This window comes from Pinus tabuliformis, chromosome 6 (genome assembly GCF_031772625.1).
Source record: "Pinus tabuliformis cultivar Carrire ecotype Pingquan chromosome 6, CPIR1, whole genome shotgun sequence".
Lineage (NCBI taxonomy): Eukaryota > Viridiplantae > Streptophyta > Pinopsida > Pinales > Pinaceae > Pinus > Pinus tabuliformis.
In genome coordinates, this window is record NC_142292.1 from 1,757,026,380 (window position 1) to 1,757,048,594 (window position 22,215).

Genomic DNA, 22,215 nt, shown 5'->3' on the forward strand with positions numbered 1-22,215 from the left:
TATATATATATATAAAAAAAATAAAAATTTATTACTTGATCGGAAGATCGCATCAGAATTTTCAATCGCAACATTTTAAAAAAAACGTCCAACAACTCCATCCTCTCGATCTCTAGATCTCCCAATTGCAATAAAGTCAAAGGTCTCTAAGCTTCAATCTCTTTATAAGTTTTGTTATTTGTTTGTCTCTTTATAAACTTTATTATTTGTTTCAAACTCACTCATTCGAATGAGTGAAGTGGTAGAGTGGTAGGATAGTTGTTATTTAATACTAGAATAAACATTTAAGATTTAAAATATTAAATTTTAAATTAATTAATATATAAAATATATAATTAGTTATTAATTAGATTAATATTAATTAATTTATAAATAGTTAATTATATATTTTAGCCCGATAGGTTAATATTAATTAATAAATAGTTTATTGAAGTTGAGCTTTCCATTCAAGATTCCCTGTTGGATTTCTTTACCGGGAACCCTCTTCATAATGAAAAGAGAGTAAAGGTGAAAATCGGATTAACCAACTGGATGATCTTGATCAAATGTATACATGAGGTAGATTCCAGTCCTGATCCGTGACTGCTTGATATAGAAGTACTTGAATATTTTTGCTGTAAATGTCCCAGATAAAGGTTATAACCTATCCTTCTCCCTTAGTAATGAAGGTAAGATTATCCAAACCCACCTAATGAAAGGGTTGATCAGGACCTTCCCTGAGCGGAGTAGGTTGGCCCTGGTGATGCAAGGCAAGTTATTTGGAAGTGGTCTGTCTCAAACAGAGCATGCCTTCTGTCTTTTAAATTTGTTTGTTACTTTTTCATTGCCATGACTACTGGATTCTGAGTAACAGCATTGCACTTTTTTCAGAAGCATTCCAGAGTCCCGACTGTTGGCTTTGTAGCTTTTGAATATGCAATTTTTCTGCTGAGCTGTTCTCTTCGAAGTATCTGACAGATTGCTTCAATAATCTGGATATGTTTGTATTGTATTATGAATTATAGTGCCATCCCAACACTCAATTTAATCTGAAATCAAGAAGATTTCTAGGAATTGATAGGTCTGTAATATGTATATCATTTTTGTCTTCTCACCGTAGAAAGGGAACGTATTAACGATAGGGGTCACTGAACCTGCTGCAAATTTGGGAATGTAGATGAGGTGAAGTTAATCTTAGCCTAACTTCAACTTGTAGTAAGCTCTGCATATGCTTTGCTGGAATTGTTGATAGCATCATACTTAGATCTCTAGATGTAGCATTTTTATGAGTTTCTCAGGTGTGCGGTTGCTAAGAGAGCCCACACACTTACCAATCATCTTGAGGCTCTGGTCCATTTTAGTAATGGATAAACTGCTATATGCCATGACAAATGATTCAGACCACTGTATTCTTGCTTATAGATTTCGGTGACATCCCACAGAATTATTAATAATGGATCACATTCTATCACTTATTCCCACTGCAGCCTAAACCTGATGTTTTGTCGTCTCTTGCAGGCTGAGGAAGGAAAAGGGGAAACAGTCATTGATATACAAGCGATGCTAAATGAATTAAAAAATGACAATTTTGCATTTGACAATCCCGAGGATGTGTTTATCTAAGTGACAACTATGGTAAGGTGTGTCTGAAAGATCCAGCTCTGAGCTGACCTTTGTCTGCCCATTTTTATTCTTACATGTAAATTGGAATCAGGAACATTTCCATCTGTTGAAAAGATATATATGATTAGGGAGTGTACATATCTGCAGTTCATATTGTTCATATAAGTTTTGGAGAAAACTTCGGGAGGATTTATGTTCCGACATTTCAGGTGAACCTATCGCTCATTTTCATCCTCAGACAGCTTTCTCCAAAGCCTATAAGAACAAGATATATATGGTCACGTGGATTCTTATTAATAAGTTGCCTGTATTATCAACGAATGATTAAATTCATTGTTGTACATGCAGGGGAAGTGAGTTCATTGAGATCACTGCAAGAGATTGTTCAATCCATACATGTAAAAGATATGATTTTAAGGCTGCAGGCTTCTCCCTTTGTCAAGTAGCTTCTGAATTAAATGTGAAGATAAGTAGTTCTGGTAACATAAGCCTAGTTACTGATCCCGAGACCTTTCAAAAGGTGAAATGTATTTATTCTTCCTTTGGTTTTGGTTCACCTTTGGTCTATTAACTATTCCGCGCTGCTTGCGTTCTCAGCAGACGAAGCTGAGCACCGAGGATTCATTTGCAGCAAATTTTGAACGTTGATGCCAAAGTTCTCCAGTCTTAAACGCTTCTCGGCGTCCTTCATATACAACTAAACGTTTTCTTGGAATCACGCCATTTTCCAAGGTCACAACACCATTGCCAGCTTTTACCAAAGGTACTTCTCTAGCCCTAACTGCTCTCTGCACACTGATTTCATCTGAATTTTGTGTCTGAAATATTATGAGACCAGTCTTATTGTTTTTCTGTTTCCATTCACCTTGGAAATTCACCTTTGGGCTATTAACTATGTCATATGGAAAGGAGTCCATCTTGGATGCATTCAAATTTCTAATGAAATTAGATGACAGGATATCAGGTTTGTTTTCTATTGCTTAAAGTTTGTGTCATAAATGAAATCATACTGACAATGAGGGTTTTTGCCTGTCAATATTTCTTGCTGCAGCCTGGTGCACGTGACCCTCCGATGCAGTGTTTCATTAAAAGCGGCCAAGAAACATCCACATATTACTTGTATCTCGGGCTTACACCAAGTATGCATCCATCACTAATTTGAATTTCGAATCTGTCATCAACCATGATGCTTGATAAGTTTGAAGCTGAAAGGCTACAAACTTTATTTTTTATTCTCTTTTTGATGAAAACCTATTTTAAGTTTGAAGATCTGTGCAATTTCATTGGATATTTCGTTTGACTTGATCTTTGGAGCAGTATGTAATTTGCATTTGTGCCTTTTAACACATTGAGTGAGAGCCTGAAAATAACCTGTTCTATATGTTTATTTTTCACTAAGTACAGTATTGGTTTTCTATTATTCTGTCAATACTCACATTGTAGTTGGTGTTTATTAACAAGAGTTGTTGACCTTATATTGTCCATTATTGACTTCTTTTCTTTATACTTCCTTGTGAACACGAAACGTGGGCTGTACGGACTGTGTACAGTTAGCTGAGATTCACCTTGAAGTAAATTGTTCTGACCAAAAAGCTTTTGGTTGTCTGAGCTCCAGTTATATTTTGTTATATTTTGTACAGCGTTTGAATAAGTTAGGAATCCATGGAAGCTACATTTGAAGAGATACATTTTGTACCAAATTGATTGGATTATGCATTTGTGATCCTTTTTTTGCTATATTTCATTTGATCAAGGGGTGAGGTGCGGTGCGGGGCACAGATTGTTGAAAAATTAATTGAATGGATGCTCATGATTTGTTTGGCTTTTATTGGTGATTTTAGTTTTTTTTTACATTTGGTTAGTCATTTTTGCAAATACTTTATTTGAGTACAAATTCCTATTTCGACCATACAAAGCACTTCATTCCTTATCGAAGTGAGGGGATTAAATTCTTTGTTTAACTCTTTCAAGTCAATGGACATAATACTTCATAAGCACAATAATAAACATAATATGATAATAAGAGTTCCATTTTTAACTAATTTTTATAAATCCAATCATGACAGATGACTCTTGTAATAAAAAAATGTTTAAGTTGCTAAATAAGCATTAGTGATTCCAATACCAAGAAAAGGCATGGAATTCTGAACCATCTACTGCGGTAATTGTGTAATATTTTAGTTAATTCAAACATCTACAGACTGTACCTTGAACATCCAGCAACCATTGACATATTACACTTCAAGTTCCAGTGAAATTTTAGATTACTCTAAAGGTGGCAACATTTACTGAAATGTGGCCATAAATGAAGACTCTGCAACCACCACAAATTCAAATGTCCAGATTCAAACCAAAGGGGTTGCCATTTTCTTTGAAGTAAATATATTCGTGATTCCAATACCAAGAAAAGGCATGGAATTCTGAACCATCTACTGCGGTAATTGTGTAATATTTTAGTTAATTCAAACATCTACAGACTGTACCTTGAACATCCAACAACCATTGACATATTACACTTCAAGTTCCAGTGAAATTTTAGATTACTCTCAAGGTGGAAACATTTACTGAAATGTGGCCATAAATGAAGACTCTGCAGCCACCACAAATTCAAATGTCCAGATTCAAACCAAAGGGGTTGCCATTTTCTTTGAAGTAAATATTTGAAGCCAAGAGGGCAATTAGATTAAAAAGCCCCTTTAATTTAAGACAACTATACTTCTAATGATTATTGGTAAGATGCAATAATTGACTTGATATGATACAAGAATGTCTCATGCATTGAAAATTGTGTTAATTTAATTTTTGGAATTAGTTTTTCATGTTCGATACAATTTACTTATTTTAATAAGAAATTGTTGCTTCAGTTTTATGTATGTGACCTATTGTAATTTATAATTTACTCAGAAACTTAGTGGAGTCTTGGAAAGGCAAGGTAGATTCAATTCATGTGAACATTCTGTTGAAATCAACCTCCATCGAAGGAAGAGGATTGATGACATAAATGAAAGATGTTTGACCACTGAAAGCAAAATGTGTAATTTTCAAAATCAGAATCAGTAGACACCTTTTTGAACACTGTAACCCTTCTAATTTGCAGACTAAATCTTAAATTGCTCCCACATGTCTCATTTTTGGCCATGTTTAAGAAATTCTCTGAGCAATATCATCTAGTTTTATAGTCCTCTAATTATGCTAATTGAGTAGAGTTGTATTGTTCATTTTCCATTCAATTTGCATGCCATGTTTTTCTGTAGCTTTTGCAATCTTATTTGTTATATGTTTCATGTTATTTTATCTTTTCCTCTACCTCTTTATATTTTTTACTGATCTCATTATCAAGCTCATCCACAACTTGATTTGCAGCGTTCATGGAAAATGGGAAATTTCTATTGGCTCCAAGGAGGTTCAGGCATCCAACTAGTACTGAATACACAATCTCTCTTGACGCTGATGATCTGTCCCAAGGAACCAATGCTTATGTAGGAAAACTGAGGTATGTTACTATTGCAGTGATTGATATCCATATTAGGGTTTTGCTATTCAGTCATGCCTGCAATAGTACTTAAAATGGGATGATTTTTGTGACAGAAATTACCTTCAAGTTCGTCATGTTAGGATTTTTTAAATAAATTATTATTTCTTATTGAGGTCAATTGTGTATCCTAAGGGTCAACATTTCTTCAGTAACTTTTATCATCTAGAGCTCTCTTTAAGATAAGAGAATTTTACAAATGTCCAAAAATTGACCAAAAAGATAGGTCAATGGGTGATCAATTGTGTATAGTAAGGATCAATATTTCCTTAGTAGTGTTTACCATCAATCTAGAACTCTCTTTAAGATGAGATAAGATAATTTTATTGTCTAGCATATGATCAGAAAGATAGTTCAATGGGATTAGGAAGTAAAACAATGATACTAAGTTTTAGGAACATCCTAGTGTAATAAAAGAAATACATGAAATAAAAGTAATACATCAAGGAAAGAAAGAAAATAAAGTGTAAGTATTAGATGTGAGATGAGGAGGTAGAGAGCAAGGAGGAATAAGTATTTGTTGCCACATGTTGGTACCTAAGTAGGTACTAATGCATTATTTGAAGATGTTGTTTGGAGAGAACCCAGGGTTGAGAGGCCTTGGACAGGTGACTTGGGAGGAGCATGGGAGCTATAAGTAGAGACTCCCAATACTTGAGTCTGAAGGAAAGAGCCTCATGATATAGGGTTAGCATAGATTAGAATACCAATTTGGTCCATGACGAGAATAGGTTCTCCTGAAACCTCATGGGAATGACTTCACTGGCCCTAGAGGGAGAAGTTATACCTGGTCTCGACTCTCACCTCATCGTGTATGATATGTGTAAACAACCAGACGCCAGTGGTTAGGATATTAGATGAAAGTGGAAATGGATGCTCTTCACTTGCAAAATGGGCAAAAATATCTGCCCTAGATCTCATGCTAGATGGTTCCCCGAAGATGAAATTTTCCTTACCATTTGTAGATGGCATAGCTCACATATCCTCTCCTCTTGTTGAATACAGTGCCCAAAACATCCGACACTGATGAACTCACAAGGTTAATATGTGGTCCGTTGATTACTTAGAGCTCATTCAGTGGATTCCAATAGATCAGCAGTGCATTTTTCTTGGCAGTAAACATCTTGATGACCTTCGTATATTGATCAACTGCAATATATGGGAGGACACTACTCTCTTTTTGTTACTGCCCTTGCATGGAGCAGTGGGCATTGGAGTGCCTTCATCTTCAAAGGCTTTTCATTCAAGGATGTGATCCATGTAATTGTGACAATCAGTATGTTCCATTATGACAGTAGTATACGATTCTGATCATATAGAATTCCAATCATATAGCGTTTGGATCATAAAAATTATATTTTTCCACGGTAAATTCCGAAACTAACAATGGAATTTGAACTCTTATGGTGGAATTAATGGTCTATGGTTTTAAGCATGTGACCATAAGCATTGCCCAGACATGAAAAGGGTAAGGGAATAACTACAGAAAAGAAATTTTCATGAAATGAAATGAAGAAGTCCTATCATCAAATAATTTTTTAATGATACTAGAGTTCTTTAAAAAAATCCCATTTGAAAATAACATCTAGGAAGAGATTTTGTACTTAAGGCAACAAATTTGAATACTCCAAACCAATTACTTCCTATAGTTTGGACTAACCACATGTACAAGCAAGTCTGAAGATGAAAAGTAATATGGCAATGTTGTTGTTGTAATGTTGTCAGGTCACACAACCAGTTCCTCTATGAAGAAATTCATGAAGTATATCCGCCATTCCCATGGTGTGGATTTCATATGCTTGAATTTCCCTCCTTTAGGGTCTGCAACAGTCCATGCAGAGGTTTTCTTATGTCAATGCAATGCATTCCGATCATATAGAAATCCAATCATACAGCGTTTGGATCGTAAACTTTATATTTTTGCAAGGTAAATTATGTCTCTATTGCCTTTTGATTATCCTTAGCAAAGTTAATACTGTTGGAACTGTTTCCTCTCCTCTTGTTGAATACAGTGCCCAAAACATCCGACACTGATGGACTCACAAGGTTAATATGTGGTTTGTTGATTACTTGGAGCTCATTCAGTGGATTCCAGTAGATCAGCAGTGCATTTTTCCTGGCAGTAAACATCTTGATGACCTTCGTATATTGAAACTGCAATATATGGGAGGACACTACTCTCTTTTTGTTACTGCCCTTGCATGGAGCAGTGGGCATTGGAGTGCCTTCATCTTCAAAGGCTTTTCATTCAAGGATGTGATCCATCTAATTGTGACGATCAATATGTTCCATTATGATAGTAGTATACGATTCCGATCGTATAGAATTCCAATCATACAGCGTTTGGATCATAAGCATTATATTTTTCCAAGGTAAATTCCGAAACTAACAATGGAATTTGAACTCTTATGGTGGAATTAATGGTCTACGGTTTTAAGCATGTGACCATAAGCATTGCCCAGACATGAAAAGGGTAAGGGAATAGCTACAGAAAAGAAATTTTCATGAAATGAACTGAAGAAGTCGTATCATCAAATAATTTTTTAATGATACTAGAGTTCTTTAAAAAAATCCCATTTGAAAATAACATTTGGGAAGAGATTATGTACTTAAGGCAACAAATTTGAATACTCCAAACCAATTACTTCCTATAGTTTGGACTGACCACATGTACAAGCAAGTTTGAAGATGAAAAGTAATATGGCAATGTTGTTGTTGTAATGTTGTCAGGTCACACAACCAGTTCCTCTATGAAGAAATTCATGAAGTATATCCGCCATTCCCATGGTGTGGATTTCATATGCTTGAATTTCCCTCCTTTAGGGTCTGCAACAGTCCATGCAGAAGTTTTCTTATGTCAATGCAATGCATTCCGATCATATAGAAATCCAATCATACAGCGTTTGGATCATAAACTTTATATTTTTGCAAGGTAAATTATGTCTCTATTGCCTTTTGATTATCCTTAGCAAAGTTAATACTGTTGGAACTGTTTCCACTTTTTCTTTTGATTGGCGTATGAATTTTATTTGGAAATGTTAAAGTCCCCTCCCTAGCCTCGTCTTCCTACCATATGTATCTCATTCTTAGTCTCAAATGGAGAGCCAATCGAACGAATGAAACTCCCAAGCAGTGGTAAGGAATGGCACTGAGCAATAAGACGGTAAGTGCTATCACTGAGTGGTAAGGTGGAGTTATCTTGGGATTCAAACGTTTTTGACTTTTGCTAAATTGCCTTTTGCTTTGACTCGAAATTTGCTTTGATGAGAGGAATCCTTTGAGATAGAGCATCCTGGTAAAGCTGGAAGGGAAAAAAACACTAGGTTTCACAAAGATTCATCCTTAAAATATTAATGTTATTATTGAAATGTAATTATTCAGGGTAGCTGAGACTTCATATAATATAATTTGCAAGTATGCCTGGTCTATCTCCATGTAATTGTGACAATCAATATGTTCCATTATGATAGTAGTATACGATTCCGATCATATAGAATTCCAATCATACAGCTTTTGGATCATAAACTTTATATTTTTTCAAGGTAAATTTCGAAACTAACAATGGAATTTGAACTCTTATGGTGGAATTAATGGTCTAAATATCTTATACTTCTTAAGAAAATATTTTTAATTGTTTTAATTTGAATCATGTTTATTTATGTTTTTGAACGAGTTAGGCCGAGTCACACTTTTCTCGTATAATCAGTGCAATTTGAATGGAATGACTAGAGCTTACATATTAGTGAAGCTCACATTTTTGTTATGCTACCCAGTCTTCGTATGTGCTTTTTTTATCATTTCGATTTGTAAAGATTATGAAGTCATTAATCACTTTTGCAATAACATGATTTCTCGTGAGTTTCTTCCAATCCATATTAATAATTATGTTTTTTGTTTTTCTAATGACTCTTTCATAATGAAATATGATTTTTAAAGGTTTAATTACATGAAGTTTTATAAATACCACTTATTTAATAAAAAATACATTTAATTTAACAACACTAATTGTTTACACAAATAGATTTAACATAAGATTTCTTTTTAATTGACTTGGGATAGTTATCCTTTACTCTTTAAGTTTGAGAAAAAGGTAGGATAATCAAGTTTCACAACCAAAAATATCTTATCCTATTGAACACTAATAAAAGCAATTCCATAGACAGTGCACCTAATATACTATGCTTCAAATTTGGACCTAGAAATTTTTCCATCTTGGCCATCATGGTTGGAGGGAATGGCAACAATTGCCCCGAAGTTACTCCCTTTGTTAACATGTCTACAATATTTTAGGTAGTATGTATCTTTTTCATTTTTTTTTTTTATAATGGAAGGCTCATTTACTTACAAGATGAATTGAACTCTCATTGTCACTATACAACCTACCATTTTATTTCTTATTTCCTAACTCATGCAGAAATTTATTTATTTCCTTTTGTAATTTCTAGTAAAACCACATCCTTATCTTACGATACTATATATTGCATACCATGTCTAAATACTCATATACAAAAAAATATTTGAAACTCAAGAAGATAAAGTCAAGTATTCATATCTCTCAAATACATGAGACTCCACTTTATTGTCTACTAATGCTCTTTACATGGACTGTTCAACTCATGTGAAATATCTTACCTTGTGCACACCTTATAGATCAACATGTAAATGTGTAGAAATTTGGACATGGAGTGTATCTCCTCTTATGTCTTGCACACATCTCCTTATTCAATCTGAAATAGCTTTCGAAACATGTACTAACTAGCATTGCATCCTATGTTTTAAATCTTTCCAATACCTTCTTTATGTACTCACCATTGTAGACAATGTTAATTCAATATTTTTCCTATCTTTTGTTATTCTCATATTCATTGCAAATGATTAGCTAATTGTTTTTTAATCCTACATGTTATGTGCTTGAAAAAACATGGCATCTATATACAATAGCATGATACTATAACTACCATTGTGTACTATGTTAAAATAAAAAAAAGTGGTGAGAGTGACCTTGTTCTATCATAGGCCTATAGAATTTTAAATAACACTATTTGGAGATTATTTTAGAATTTTAAATAACATTATTTGGATATTGTTAAACGCAATAGGGAAATGATTTATGTTCCTTTCCATATAAATATATCTATGTTTTTATATTAGGTTTTAGAGTTTGTTAGGTGTAATGTATTAACAGTAATAAAGAAATGATTTTTCTTCCTATAAATAAGAATGCATATTTTTTCTTGCTTACCTCTATATATATATAATGGTTAGGGTTTTATATTATTTTTATAGCGTTTTTCTTCCTAAATAAATATTAATACATATTTATCTCTTACTTATCTATATGTACTGCATTTTGGTGTCACTACTCAATATATTCTTTAGTTTTGAGGAAAAATATCAATAGTTGGAGAATTCATTCGAGAATGGAAAATAAAGTAGAACATATAATTTCAACTTCGATAATAATTTGACCATTTTGTTGCAATTTCAACTTAGATAATAATGTGACCATTTTAAAATTGACTTCAAAACATTAATTTTATGATCGTAACCATGTTTACACAGTTTAATTTAAGTTTAATCTGTAGCTTTCTTATTCTTATTACCTGCTTTCAATACGCCAACTTCCATACAAGAATAGTACATGGCCACAATCTTATTTACTAATAATATTATAAATTATAAATTCTTGGGAACAAATATGAAATTGAAAGATTGTGATTTTGATTTTCAGACACATAGATATTATTATGATTAATAGATGATATGTAGAATACTTGAAAAATGGAAAAAAAAAAAAAAAAAAAAAAAAAAAATTATTATGAAAGTATATTGTCAGAATTGTATTTGTTAGTAATTTTATAAATTTTATGTAAAGAATATAAGATTCAATGATTGTAATTTTGAGAAAATTTTATATTATTATAATTATTAGTAAGTTCTTGAATAATGTAAAAAAATATAATACAATTATAATATCTATATATTAAATTTTGTTATAAATTATTAATTATAATCTCTTATGTTAAATTTTTATATAAATTTCTAAATTTAAGCCTGTGTGACTTGGATTTATTTCTTTTTTATTTTCATACAAATAATTTTACATAAACTATGAAATATATTTCTGTTTGGCATGTGGTTGCGCTAATTGTTTGTATTAATGCTCTATGCTTGCATTCTTAATGGATTATTGATACATAACCACTGGTCAGAACCATCCATAATAGTTGAATGATATATTCATATCTCAATTTGAGACCTCATGGTTGAACAATTGTAGGAAGCAACAATGTAAGATGTTCTACAATATACTTTTGGTTTGCCAATTCAATTTAATTTCATAAATATGTTTCTAAAAGTGTGTGGTGTAGAAACATTGGTAACAATACACACACTTAAATAGGGCTTTTGCAACCTATTTTTTTATTTACCTATGTTTGTTTTCAATGTTCATGAAATTTTTGATGGCCAATTTGCACAAAAGTTCACACAACACATTACTAGGTCTTTATACTAAGTTTTCAAGAAGATTAAGTTGTGTAGCGATTAAGCTACCTACCACCATACCTGAGTGATTATAGATTAGATTATATTTTTTTGGGTTTTCCATGTCATTTCGTTGATTATGATTTCTGATGCTTTGTTACATATTTGAGTTTTGATCCTACCTCATTTGAGTAAAATTCAAATTTACACAATGGAGGTAGCTAATTTGTGTAGGTTGAGTCCTAACATAGTGTTTTCTTGAGTGTAATTGAAGTCTAATTATATTTTAATTATTGGGTTTGAAATTTTATAATTGAATTCAAATTATATTTCAATTATTGGTCCAATTATATTTCAATTATTCAATAAAGAAAAACATAACATATGATAAAAAATACAGGACGCACATAAACAAAATTGCATAAAACTTTTAATTCTTGACTCCAACAAGTTTTGATGCATTTTCAAATATGGAATGACAACCATGATGTTGTTCACAATGTCATATTGCTTTTTTAACCTCTTCCATTAAAATCTAATAGTATTTCTCTATAGAATCTTAAAAAATCATCACTGAAGATCAAATTATGATTAATCCTCAATTCCCCCATATATCAAAAAGCAATGCCATGACTAGGTCGCATATGGAAAAATTACATCCCTGAAGAAAAATATCATATCTTATACAATATTTTGTCTCAAAAAAAAATCAAAACATGTTCACATAAACAACAACTACTCCATAGATAATGGATAATCTCTGCATGACACTACTATTATTTACAAAAAAACTATATTCAGAATACACAGCTAATAATTGCAACTATATCTCGTTGTCATCCACCCTTGTTTTCAACAATTTCTATTCACATGTCGTTATTCTTCCACACTTTATGCCTTACGGCGTTTCCTTTGCAACATCTGGTGCAAATGCTAGTTATATATTTTAGCCAGATAGGTTAATATTAATTAATAAATAGTTTATTAAATAATTAGTCTGGTTTATAATTAACAATTAAAGTAGAATTAATTATTAGATAATTAGAGTCTAATTTAGGATTAGATTTTTTTAATTAAAATTCTGATTTTTAGGAATTATGCCAGATTTGACTCATCAACTTTGGAGGCTCACAGATTGAGTTTTACTTCGCCAAATAAAGCACGGGATGACTCATTGGAAAGATAAAATCAAGGGGAACATTTCTGAGGAGGTTTCACTAACATATTTAGTCATTTTTTGGGTCTAAAATCGGCAAAAGATCAAGCTCCGAATTTTAAACAAAATCAATTTTCTGAGTTTTATTCTCGTCATTTTCATTTGCCTAAACCTCTTCTAAGTGAAAATTCATTCATCAATAATATCCTTGGCCAATTAAAATCATCATATGCATCAATAGAAAGCTCAGATTTCTTTTTCAATTAATTAATTGCATTTGATTGGCTTTGTTTTAAATGCCAGAAATGACATCTTGATTTTATTGTTACATCTTAATTTATTTTGATTTCTTTTTACAAGAAAACAGTAGAAGAGAAATGGAGAAAAGATCTCAATCAATGAGAATGCTCCAGCAATTAAAGATTGGAATTTTGAGCAAATAAAATTGGATTGCGCAGATTTATTCTTCAACAAACTTTCTTCTCAAAAATACCTTTGGAGGTATTATAAATGGAAAATTGCAGAATGCAATTAAGGGCTGCTCTCTTCTACAATTTTGGACTTCTAAAAGCATTTCGGCAATAGGAATTTAGAGTTGTAGGAGGGAGGAGAGAAAATCTCAGATCTGAGGATCATTGATGATTTTTCCTTTGTATCTTGAATTACATATGATGGGCAGAGTTTGCACTATTGAAGCTCTAGTTTTGAAAGCAGAAGTTCAAGCAATGTAAAAGTCTGTTGGAGACTAGGGTTAGAGAAATGGATTTAATAAATTGGTATTTCTAATACTACTGCTTCAAATACTATTTTCATTTTTATGATAACAAGAATGTATCATTTTATTCATGTTTGTGCACTTGTGTTGATATGGGTAATTTGTCTCAATGTTGTTATTATGTATCTTTTCTCTTATGGATTAAATTCTGATTTTTGAGTAACTATTTACTCAGAAATCTGTCTTATAAAATTGATTTATTAAATAGTGATGTGTTGTGAACTATTTCCGCATACTATTGTTTAATTATTGGATTTACTGATTTGGCAATCAATATCAGTTTTGTGAACTACTCCCTGAATGTTGTTAGTTTATTATTTCAGTTAAGAGGTCTCAATAGGATGTGTTTCAGTATTTACAAGTGCTAGCTAATTGAACTACTTTGTTAGCTTGATATTAACTAAAAGCCAGACATATTTAAATCCCTATCATTTAATTATCTTGCTCTTAGTTGGGTTAGATCTATATCTACCTAATTGAGATAGGATTAGGATTAGTTTCTTTTGCTTGCATTATAGAATAAGTTTGCTTTTAGATTAAGTTCTACATTCTTTTAAATCATCTTCTCAAAGAGGCAAAATTTTAGTTGTGGCTTGGCTGAACCCAAATCAGCTTAAGGGTCATTCTCTTACCCGATCAGCAAGAAGAAATGATCTGATAACCCTGTCTATTGGTAGTTAAAGATATTATCGTAAACCAATAACGATAGGGAAAAGGTAACTGGACCTAGTTAAACCAGTCGGAGCTACTACTCCAAACGGAAATGGAGCTGCTTTAAGGTCCGAACCAATGTTGAGGCAAACATTTTTGGCCCTCAACATGCTCCTGAGTCATCCTTCAATCCAGTAAATCAACCAATTCTTCCCATCTCTTTTCATCTGGCACTGTCAACTTTGTTACCCTACAGTAAATTTCATCTACCTCTGTATATTTGGCAAAAGTTGGTTTTACAGTAAAAATATGTTTTACCTCATTCTGCACATGGAAATCGTTTGACATGGTCTCCAGGAATGCCTTTGTTGTCATACTTCCTTTAATTCCACTGAACTTAACGCTGCTTTTAGCCACTTCTTTCATCTTCAGGATATAGTCTTCCTAAGTGATCAACTTGTCATTTATGACATAGATACTGGGCAGTCCCTTTTGCATTAAGGCTTCAATTCTGTTTGTAAACCTGTTTACCTGCAGCTCTAAGGTTTCACACCTTTCTTCCAACTGATCAATGAGATTTCTTTTTGTCAAGACTTTCTTGACTTCCAGAATGGTGGCAGTTCTATCACTGACTCCTACTTCCTCCAGCTCATATATGGACTTTGAGTTTAGGAACTTAATTATATTAGCAGCTTCTATTGGCATTTCTCCCAGCTTTTCTCTTCCTTGCACAATAGTTTTTGTAGCCTTCTCTATAAGCTCTTTTTTCTCAAAAATGATTTGGATAGAAGGCCAAATCTCATTCATAGAATCTAATATGTTCATCCAAATAGTCTCCTTGGCTTGGGCCAAGGTCTGACCAATTGAAGTATCTCTCTCTACTTGGCGCAACTTTTCCAACAGTCTCTAGGATTTTTCCAATTCAGCAGTCCGAGCAGCTTCAACTTTGGCCTTTTGGACTTCCAAAGCTTTGATTTGGCTCTGCAAAGTCTCAATCTCCTTTGACTGCAGTGACATGTTTTGTAGTGTCTGGGTTACCTATTCAGCACTTGCAGTCTGAGTGGAAGAAGTAGCTACAGTGGTTGCTCCTGTTGATGGAAGCCGAGAAATAGGTATAGCATCCAAGGGGACAATGGCCATCTTCAGACTGTCTTCCTTCTCCTTTATCAATTTCTCCAACTCTTCCTCCATTTACCTAATCTGCACATTCTGTTCTATGATTAATTTCATCATATCTGCTTTTTGTGCCTCACCCTCTTCAATATCCTTGGTCATTGGATCTTCTATGGCTGGTAGCTTGAGTTGTTTCCTTAATGCTATAATGTCCAAGTTATTCTTTTTAACAATATCCTCAACAGCATTGACATCTTTAGGGTCATACTCTATCTTAATAACCAAGTCTTCCAAAGATTTGATCATGTTATCTTTGGCCAAGGAGGACACTTTCTCCATCTTCAACTGTGACTGTACATTTGCAAAAGAAACCTGCAATTTAGATAAGTACGTGGCAGTGTTAGTTAGAGTGGAAGATATCATTTCACCAGTTTGCTTGTGCATCTCCATTTGATCAATGGGATGTATGTCTTTTGTGCTAAATTCAGAAGTGGTACTCTTGTAGTCTCCTGTTGATTTTGGTTGTGGAATCTGGGCCTCAAGAAAGGCCATCTGCATTTTACCATGCTCTGTGTCAAAAACTGACAGCAACCTACTCTTTGTGATAGAGGTCTGCTTCCAGAATTGGTTATAAGTGATATTCTTCATAATTTCATTTATGAGATTAAGCTCCCTGTACTTTTCAAAAACTGTCTTCTCTTTATTCGTTTGGACAGTTTGTGATTCCAGCTTAGTTTGCGTATGACCTTTTGAAGATGAAGGTTCAGAAGGAGATGTAGTGAACTTGGTTGTTGCGGGTGGTGAATATGTGATGATGATGGTTGCTTACTCTTTAGTTTCTTTATCTACTTCTGGTCTGGGAGTTACCTTTGGTCTCTTTCTATAATTGATTCTGAATTCTCTAGCTTCACTTCGAGTAGTAGATGATGATCCTTCCTCCCTCTGCCTTTTGCTTGAATTTTCCTGAGGAACTGGAGTCTGCAAACTGGAAGTATAAACAAGTTGCTCTTTAGCTTCCTACAAGGTATTTTCTGACCACTCCAGCTAATTGGCATATTTCTCTATGTTCGGCCTTGAAGTATGAATATAAGGAGTGTTCTTGTTTTCCACTATGAATATAAGGAGTGTTCTTGTTTTCCACTCTGAGCTTTGAGATGATGCCATAGGGGTCATAAGACCATGTAAAGCTCAAACTGAACTTCATTTCCTTTAGTATTCTATCTGCCTCCTCACCTGTTGTTCTGGTGTTGCACACAAATGGACCCACCTGTGCCTTTATTCTGAATTGAGCCTTCTTCTTGGCCACTACAAAGTGAATGTCATATGAATTTAGCATCTGCCTGATATACTCCAGTGAAAAGATCCTCATTGGGAGGTATTTGGGGAGTTTATAGGGGGCCAATTCACAGCCATAGACTCTAATCTCTATGTAGTTTTGATATAGATACCAATCATCGGTCTTTGCTTGGTCTGATAGATGTAGAATTCTCTTGATTTCCTCACTAATTCTGGGTTGTACTGCACTGTTGATAATGTTCATGGCTGGATGAACAAAGTCTTCAATAAATTACTTGTAGGTGAGTTCCCACTACTCTTTCATAACCAATGAGGTCCAAAAGATCATCGGTTTCTTGTTCCCTGCATCATCTAGCTTCTGCAATGCAAAACCGAACTTATCTACTTGAAAATAGAGGAACATATAAATCAACACAGAGGTGTAATTGAGCACATGCTTGTAGGAAACTTAATAAATTTATCATGGATATTTTCAGCCAGGAATTCACTGAAGTTAAACATGATGAAGGGCTTGATGTCTGTGGAAAATATGGAGAGGAATCCTAAAATGGGCTCATCTACCCACTGATCAGAATGATAGCCTAAAATGTAAGAAATGATGGAAATAATCTACTTGGCCTGATCAGGAAAAATGGAAGAAGGATATGGAGGATTATTCTTGGGTAATTGGGCATTCTTTGGCAAGAAAATATTGAAAATTCTAGCTCTGGTGGAAAAGTCCAGCTTTTGATAAAGCTGGGTGAGGGATTCGAGGGAGAAAGGGGCAACATTTTCCACAGTGGGGACCAACATCATTTGGTCAATGGATTTGTTTCTAATGGTGAAAAAAATGTCACCTATAAGGGCAATTATGGCTCTTTGGGCAGGGACATAACAATCTTGACACCTTATGGTAAATTCTGGGGCTTGGAATGTCAAGGGAAAGATATAATGGGGGAGGTTGGACTCCCAAAGCCCAATTTCATCAGTCTTGTTTGTGTGCTTATCCTCTAACTAGCAATACAGTTCCAAAAAATCGTAGTCACATTGAGTATCATTTATCCTGTAATCTTTATCCGCCAATGGTATATGTTCTAAATCGACAGAAGGGGGAATTAAAGGATTAATGGTCTTATCTTGGGTCTTACTCTTAAGAGGCATGACTGTAAATAATCTGTGAACTGGATGAATTTGCAAAGGAGGTTTACCGAGGTCAGCAAAATAACAAACTATCAGGCGAAAATGGAAAGAAAAGTCAGTTTCTGTCGCAATCTATCTGCAGAATGGCTCTGATGGAGATCGATGTCGAAAATCATGAGTAACAAAAGCGAAGAAGTGAAAAGGGGCAAGAATGACAGGCTCAGAGGCATTTAAACATAGTGAGGAATGTCTCATTAGAAATGGCACGGGATCGTTAGGCTGAACGGTTACCCAAGAGAAATTGAAAAAAATTAAGAACAATTATTTGGCCGGGAACACATTCAATTGGTCCAACAGTCATGCCACGCGGCGGGGGGTGAGTGGTGGAGGAAGAGTGGTGGGGCGCAGAAGGATGGACAAGGGGAAGGCGGTTCCAAGAGGGGGTAGCAAGCAGTTAACGGTTTCAGTGGGGGGGGAGGGGTATGAAATCGGTGGAACACGCCACATAAGGGATGGGACCTAGCGGGAGAAACCATTTTCTGGACCCTGCCCCCCCCCGGTGATAAAGGCAGAATGCGAAGGGGGGGCCGAAAACGGACGAGGTCCGTCAATCAATTATGAGAGCGGATCCCAAGACCTTGAATGCGATTGAACTTTAATCACATGCAAAAAACAGGATCTGTCATCATGCGCTTTAATATTTCTTTTCAAACTTAAGATAAGGGGAAATGTAAGATAAAAAGTACTTTATCACAACGCACATGTTTCTCCTTTGAACTTAGGATAACGAATGAATAATATAACATTTTGAAATATTTTATCCATAGCATGCACATTTGCATTTTTTGCCATATCCTCAAACTTAAGATAAAATTTACATAGGCAAATATTTACCAAATCACCTAATCTACCTACCCTTAGTTAGACTAACACTTTTATTTATGTCTCCACGGTGCACTTAAACTAGCAAACCCATTTTTATTTTCTTTTATACAGAATGAAAAACTACCCAACCTATCGCTTATTTCTCCTATTGATCCAGATTAAACAGTTGAATCAATGTCATTTTCTACCTAACTAATGATTTACCCAGATTAAACTGTTGAGTAAATTTCTTTTCTCTAACTTAATTTTGCAGAAATTTAAAAGAGTTCAATCGTGATTATACTGTATGATTAAACTAAAACTAGTGATTGTGGCATTTTGAACAAGCTGCACAGAACTTTTATTTTACATAAATGATGCAAAAACTATTTATGAGTAGTGGCATTTAGACTTGCAACACTTTTAGTATTATTCTTTTTTGATTTTCTTTCTTTTTTTGGGGTTCAATCTTTTCTTCTTTTTCAATATTCTTGTTTTTTTCTCTTTATTTTTCTTCTTTATACCCTCTTTTCATTTTTTTTCTATTTTTTCTTTTTATTTGGAAATCATTGGCAGATTGACAAGTATTTACAAAATAAGATTCCTAAGATACAATACTCAATTCCCTTTAGATCCTATAACTTATAAGAGCCTAACACCATGATCGAACCAAGCGCATAAATACAAAATATCATCTGATTCAACATCATGTTAGGGCCAAGACAATCCACTTATGTTATTGTTCCAAAAATGAGCAGATTGTAGACTTCTTCACTAAAGTGCTTGGAATAGAAAAATTTGAAAGATTCATAATGATGCTTAAACTCACCAACATCCCTTCAGATTAAGGGAGGAACATCGACACCTAATCCGAAAGGATTATTGTAAATATTGTCAGTTATGCATTTGAGCAAACCAAGAGACCTTGGAATTTCAAGAAGCTCTCCACTCATGTATAAATTTGTGATATGGGTAATGCAATTAACAAGTTCATTCAGAGTTACCCTCCTGGTCTGACAAGAATATTGCCAAAATTCTCTATTGAATTCAATGATAGTCTAGATTGTGGAGATGAAAAATATTCAATTTTGCAATTTTCTTGGAAACCTTTTTCTAACATATGTACACAATAAATAAAAAATCAAGAATTTGATCAAAATTACAATTATTCAAAAGATTCATTAATTTATTTTCCTCATCTTCTTGTTTAAGAGACATTTCTTGTGAAATAGTTAAAATAGGCTGTACATAATATTCATTATCATCATCTTCAATCCATTCTAACATAGTTACCAATCAAACGAGAAAGTGAACTGGTACCTCTTTTTTTTAGGTAGCAAAAAATCACTCGATTTTGGAAAGTGGTGATGCCAGAATAAGCTTTTTTTTTTTAGCATATTTTTGGCACTTTAAATTTTCTTATGTGTCAAGTCCGAACATTTTTTTTCGATGTTAGTGATTTTCATGCTGATTTTGAAAAGCGCTGATGAGCATCAACCCATTTTTTTTTAGAAGGTTGATTTTTTACACTGTAAATTTTTTTATGTAGCAAGTATGAACACATTTTTTAAATGTTAGTGATTTTCATCTTGATTTTGAAAAGGGTTAATGCAGCATCAACCCTTTTTGTTTAGAGGGCTTATTTTTTACACTTTAAATTTTCTAATGTATTAAGTGTGAATATTTTTTTTAAATGTTCGTTATTTTCATGTTCATAAAAACAAAAAACAAAAACAAAAAAACAGAACAAAACTAAACTAAACTCAAATAATAAAAAATATATTAAAAAAACTAAAAAACCACACATAAAAATGTAAAAATGAAACAAAATTAAATTGTAAAAAAAATAAACAAATAAACAAATTAAACAAAAATAAATAAATAGAATAAAATATTTCAAAAAACATAAAATTTAAAGAAATTTTTTGAATATTAATAAAAAAAAATACATCCATAACATCTTTTTAAGTTAAAATAAAATAAAATAAAATAAAATAAATAAATAAATATATATATATATATAATAATATATATATATATATATATATATATATATATATATATATATATATATATATAATAAAATTTCAATAATATTACTATTAAGGACCTAGTTGCGATCGGTGCTCCTCTGCTGCGCGCGCGAGCCCCCTGCTGCACCCTGCGTTCACTGCGCCTGCCTGGGCGCAGGCCACCGGCCATGGCCCCCTCGGATCCGCCTCTGGAGGGGGTCGATTCTCAGAAAGCTTTTTCCGAACTGGTGAAATCCCTGCCCCCTCAACGCCCCAGGCCCGCCTTAACAAGATTTGTCAAGAAGCTAGATGTGCTTCAGGAAGTTCAGCTGCCTCCGGTCTTGCCACGCATGGCGGCCTTGTCTCTCGCTGAAAAAGGACTCATAGGACAATTCACAGGCCTCTGGCCTTCTCCAAGAACTGTACAAAGATGGGTCAAAAGAAACTGGGCCGATAAGATCCAAGGGAAAATCTCCATCAGGTTCTGTGGGAAAGGGTACTTCACTTTCCACTTTGAATCCAAAGAGGATAAGGACTTAATCTTCAGAAACGGGCCCTATTTTATGGACTCCAGGGGCCTCTACCTCAACAAATGGACTCCAGACTTTGATCCTGAACTGGACGTTCCCAGCGCTGTCCCGGTTTGGGTCCGTCTCCCTCATCTCCCCCTCCATTGCTGGGGAGATGAGTCTGTCCGTGCCATCGGGAATGCTGTGGGCAAATACATCGATCGCAGTGAGCCAAAAGATAACATGCAGGCCTGCGCAAGGATCTGTGTCGAAGTGGATCTTGGCAAAGGTCTACCAGAAGCAATAAAACTGAAAGTGGACGAATGGAGCCATATCCAGCAGCTGGATTATGAGCAGATACCTTTTAAATGCAAGGTATGCCACGAATATGGACACTTCGCCAATAGATGCCCTAAACTCGTTGATGCAGAAAGCGGTGACCAAGAGGGCCAATGGGAATCGGTCAAAAAGAAGAAGTCTGCCCCTCCTCCGAAACCCTCCCAGGAATCTGTTCCTCCAGCTCCCTCTGCCTCTCGGCCATCTTCATCCTCCCCTCCTTCATCTGTCCACCCCTCTCCTGATCCTCCGATCCCCTCTTCCTCTAACCCCTTCCTTGTCTTATCCTCCCTTGATCCACCCTCTATGGATCCTCCTCAGCCCCCCCTGAACCTTTCCGAGCCCTCAGATCCCCCTCCCTTTCTGATCACTTCTTCGCAAGCTTCTCTTGAACCCTCCTTTCCTAGACATACCAGAAGCAGCACTAAAGAACATGGAACTGCCAGCGACACCCATAAGAAACCTGGACCAGGCAGAAAATCAGCAAAGCAACATAGGGACGAGAACGCTCAGAAAGATATAGCCATGGGAACTCAAACCCCAATAGAGTCTTTCATTCAGGGACACCAAGAAAAAGAAACAAACCACAAAGAGCAAGAGAGGCGAGCACCTCTCCGCACGCCAAGTACCCAATGATGAAAATACTGTCTTGGAATAGTAGGGGGTTAGGGCACCCCTCCAAAATCTCCGCCCTCAGAGATTTAATCCACAGTGAAAAGCCAGAAATCTTACTGATTCAGGAAACAAAACAGGATCAGCAAGCA

At 34.5% G+C, this 22,215-nt stretch overlaps 1 long non-coding RNA gene across 2 annotated transcripts; it reads left to right on the forward strand.

Moving 5' to 3' along the window:
* The first annotated feature begins 437 nt into the window (after window positions 1-437).
* Window positions 438-5,289, forward strand: LOC149265957 (uncharacterized). Of its 2 annotated transcripts, XR_016260105.1 has the most exons (4): window positions 438-1,619; window positions 1,951-2,365; window positions 2,654-2,741; window positions 4,966-5,289. It is a non-coding gene; the product is annotated as an uncharacterized LOC149265957 (long non-coding RNA). The 2 variants fall into 2 exon arrangements; XR_016260104.1 differs by lacking the exon at window positions 4,966-5,289 and having other exon boundaries at window positions 2,654-3,286.
* The last annotated feature ends 16,926 nt before the right edge of the window (window positions 5,290-22,215 follow it).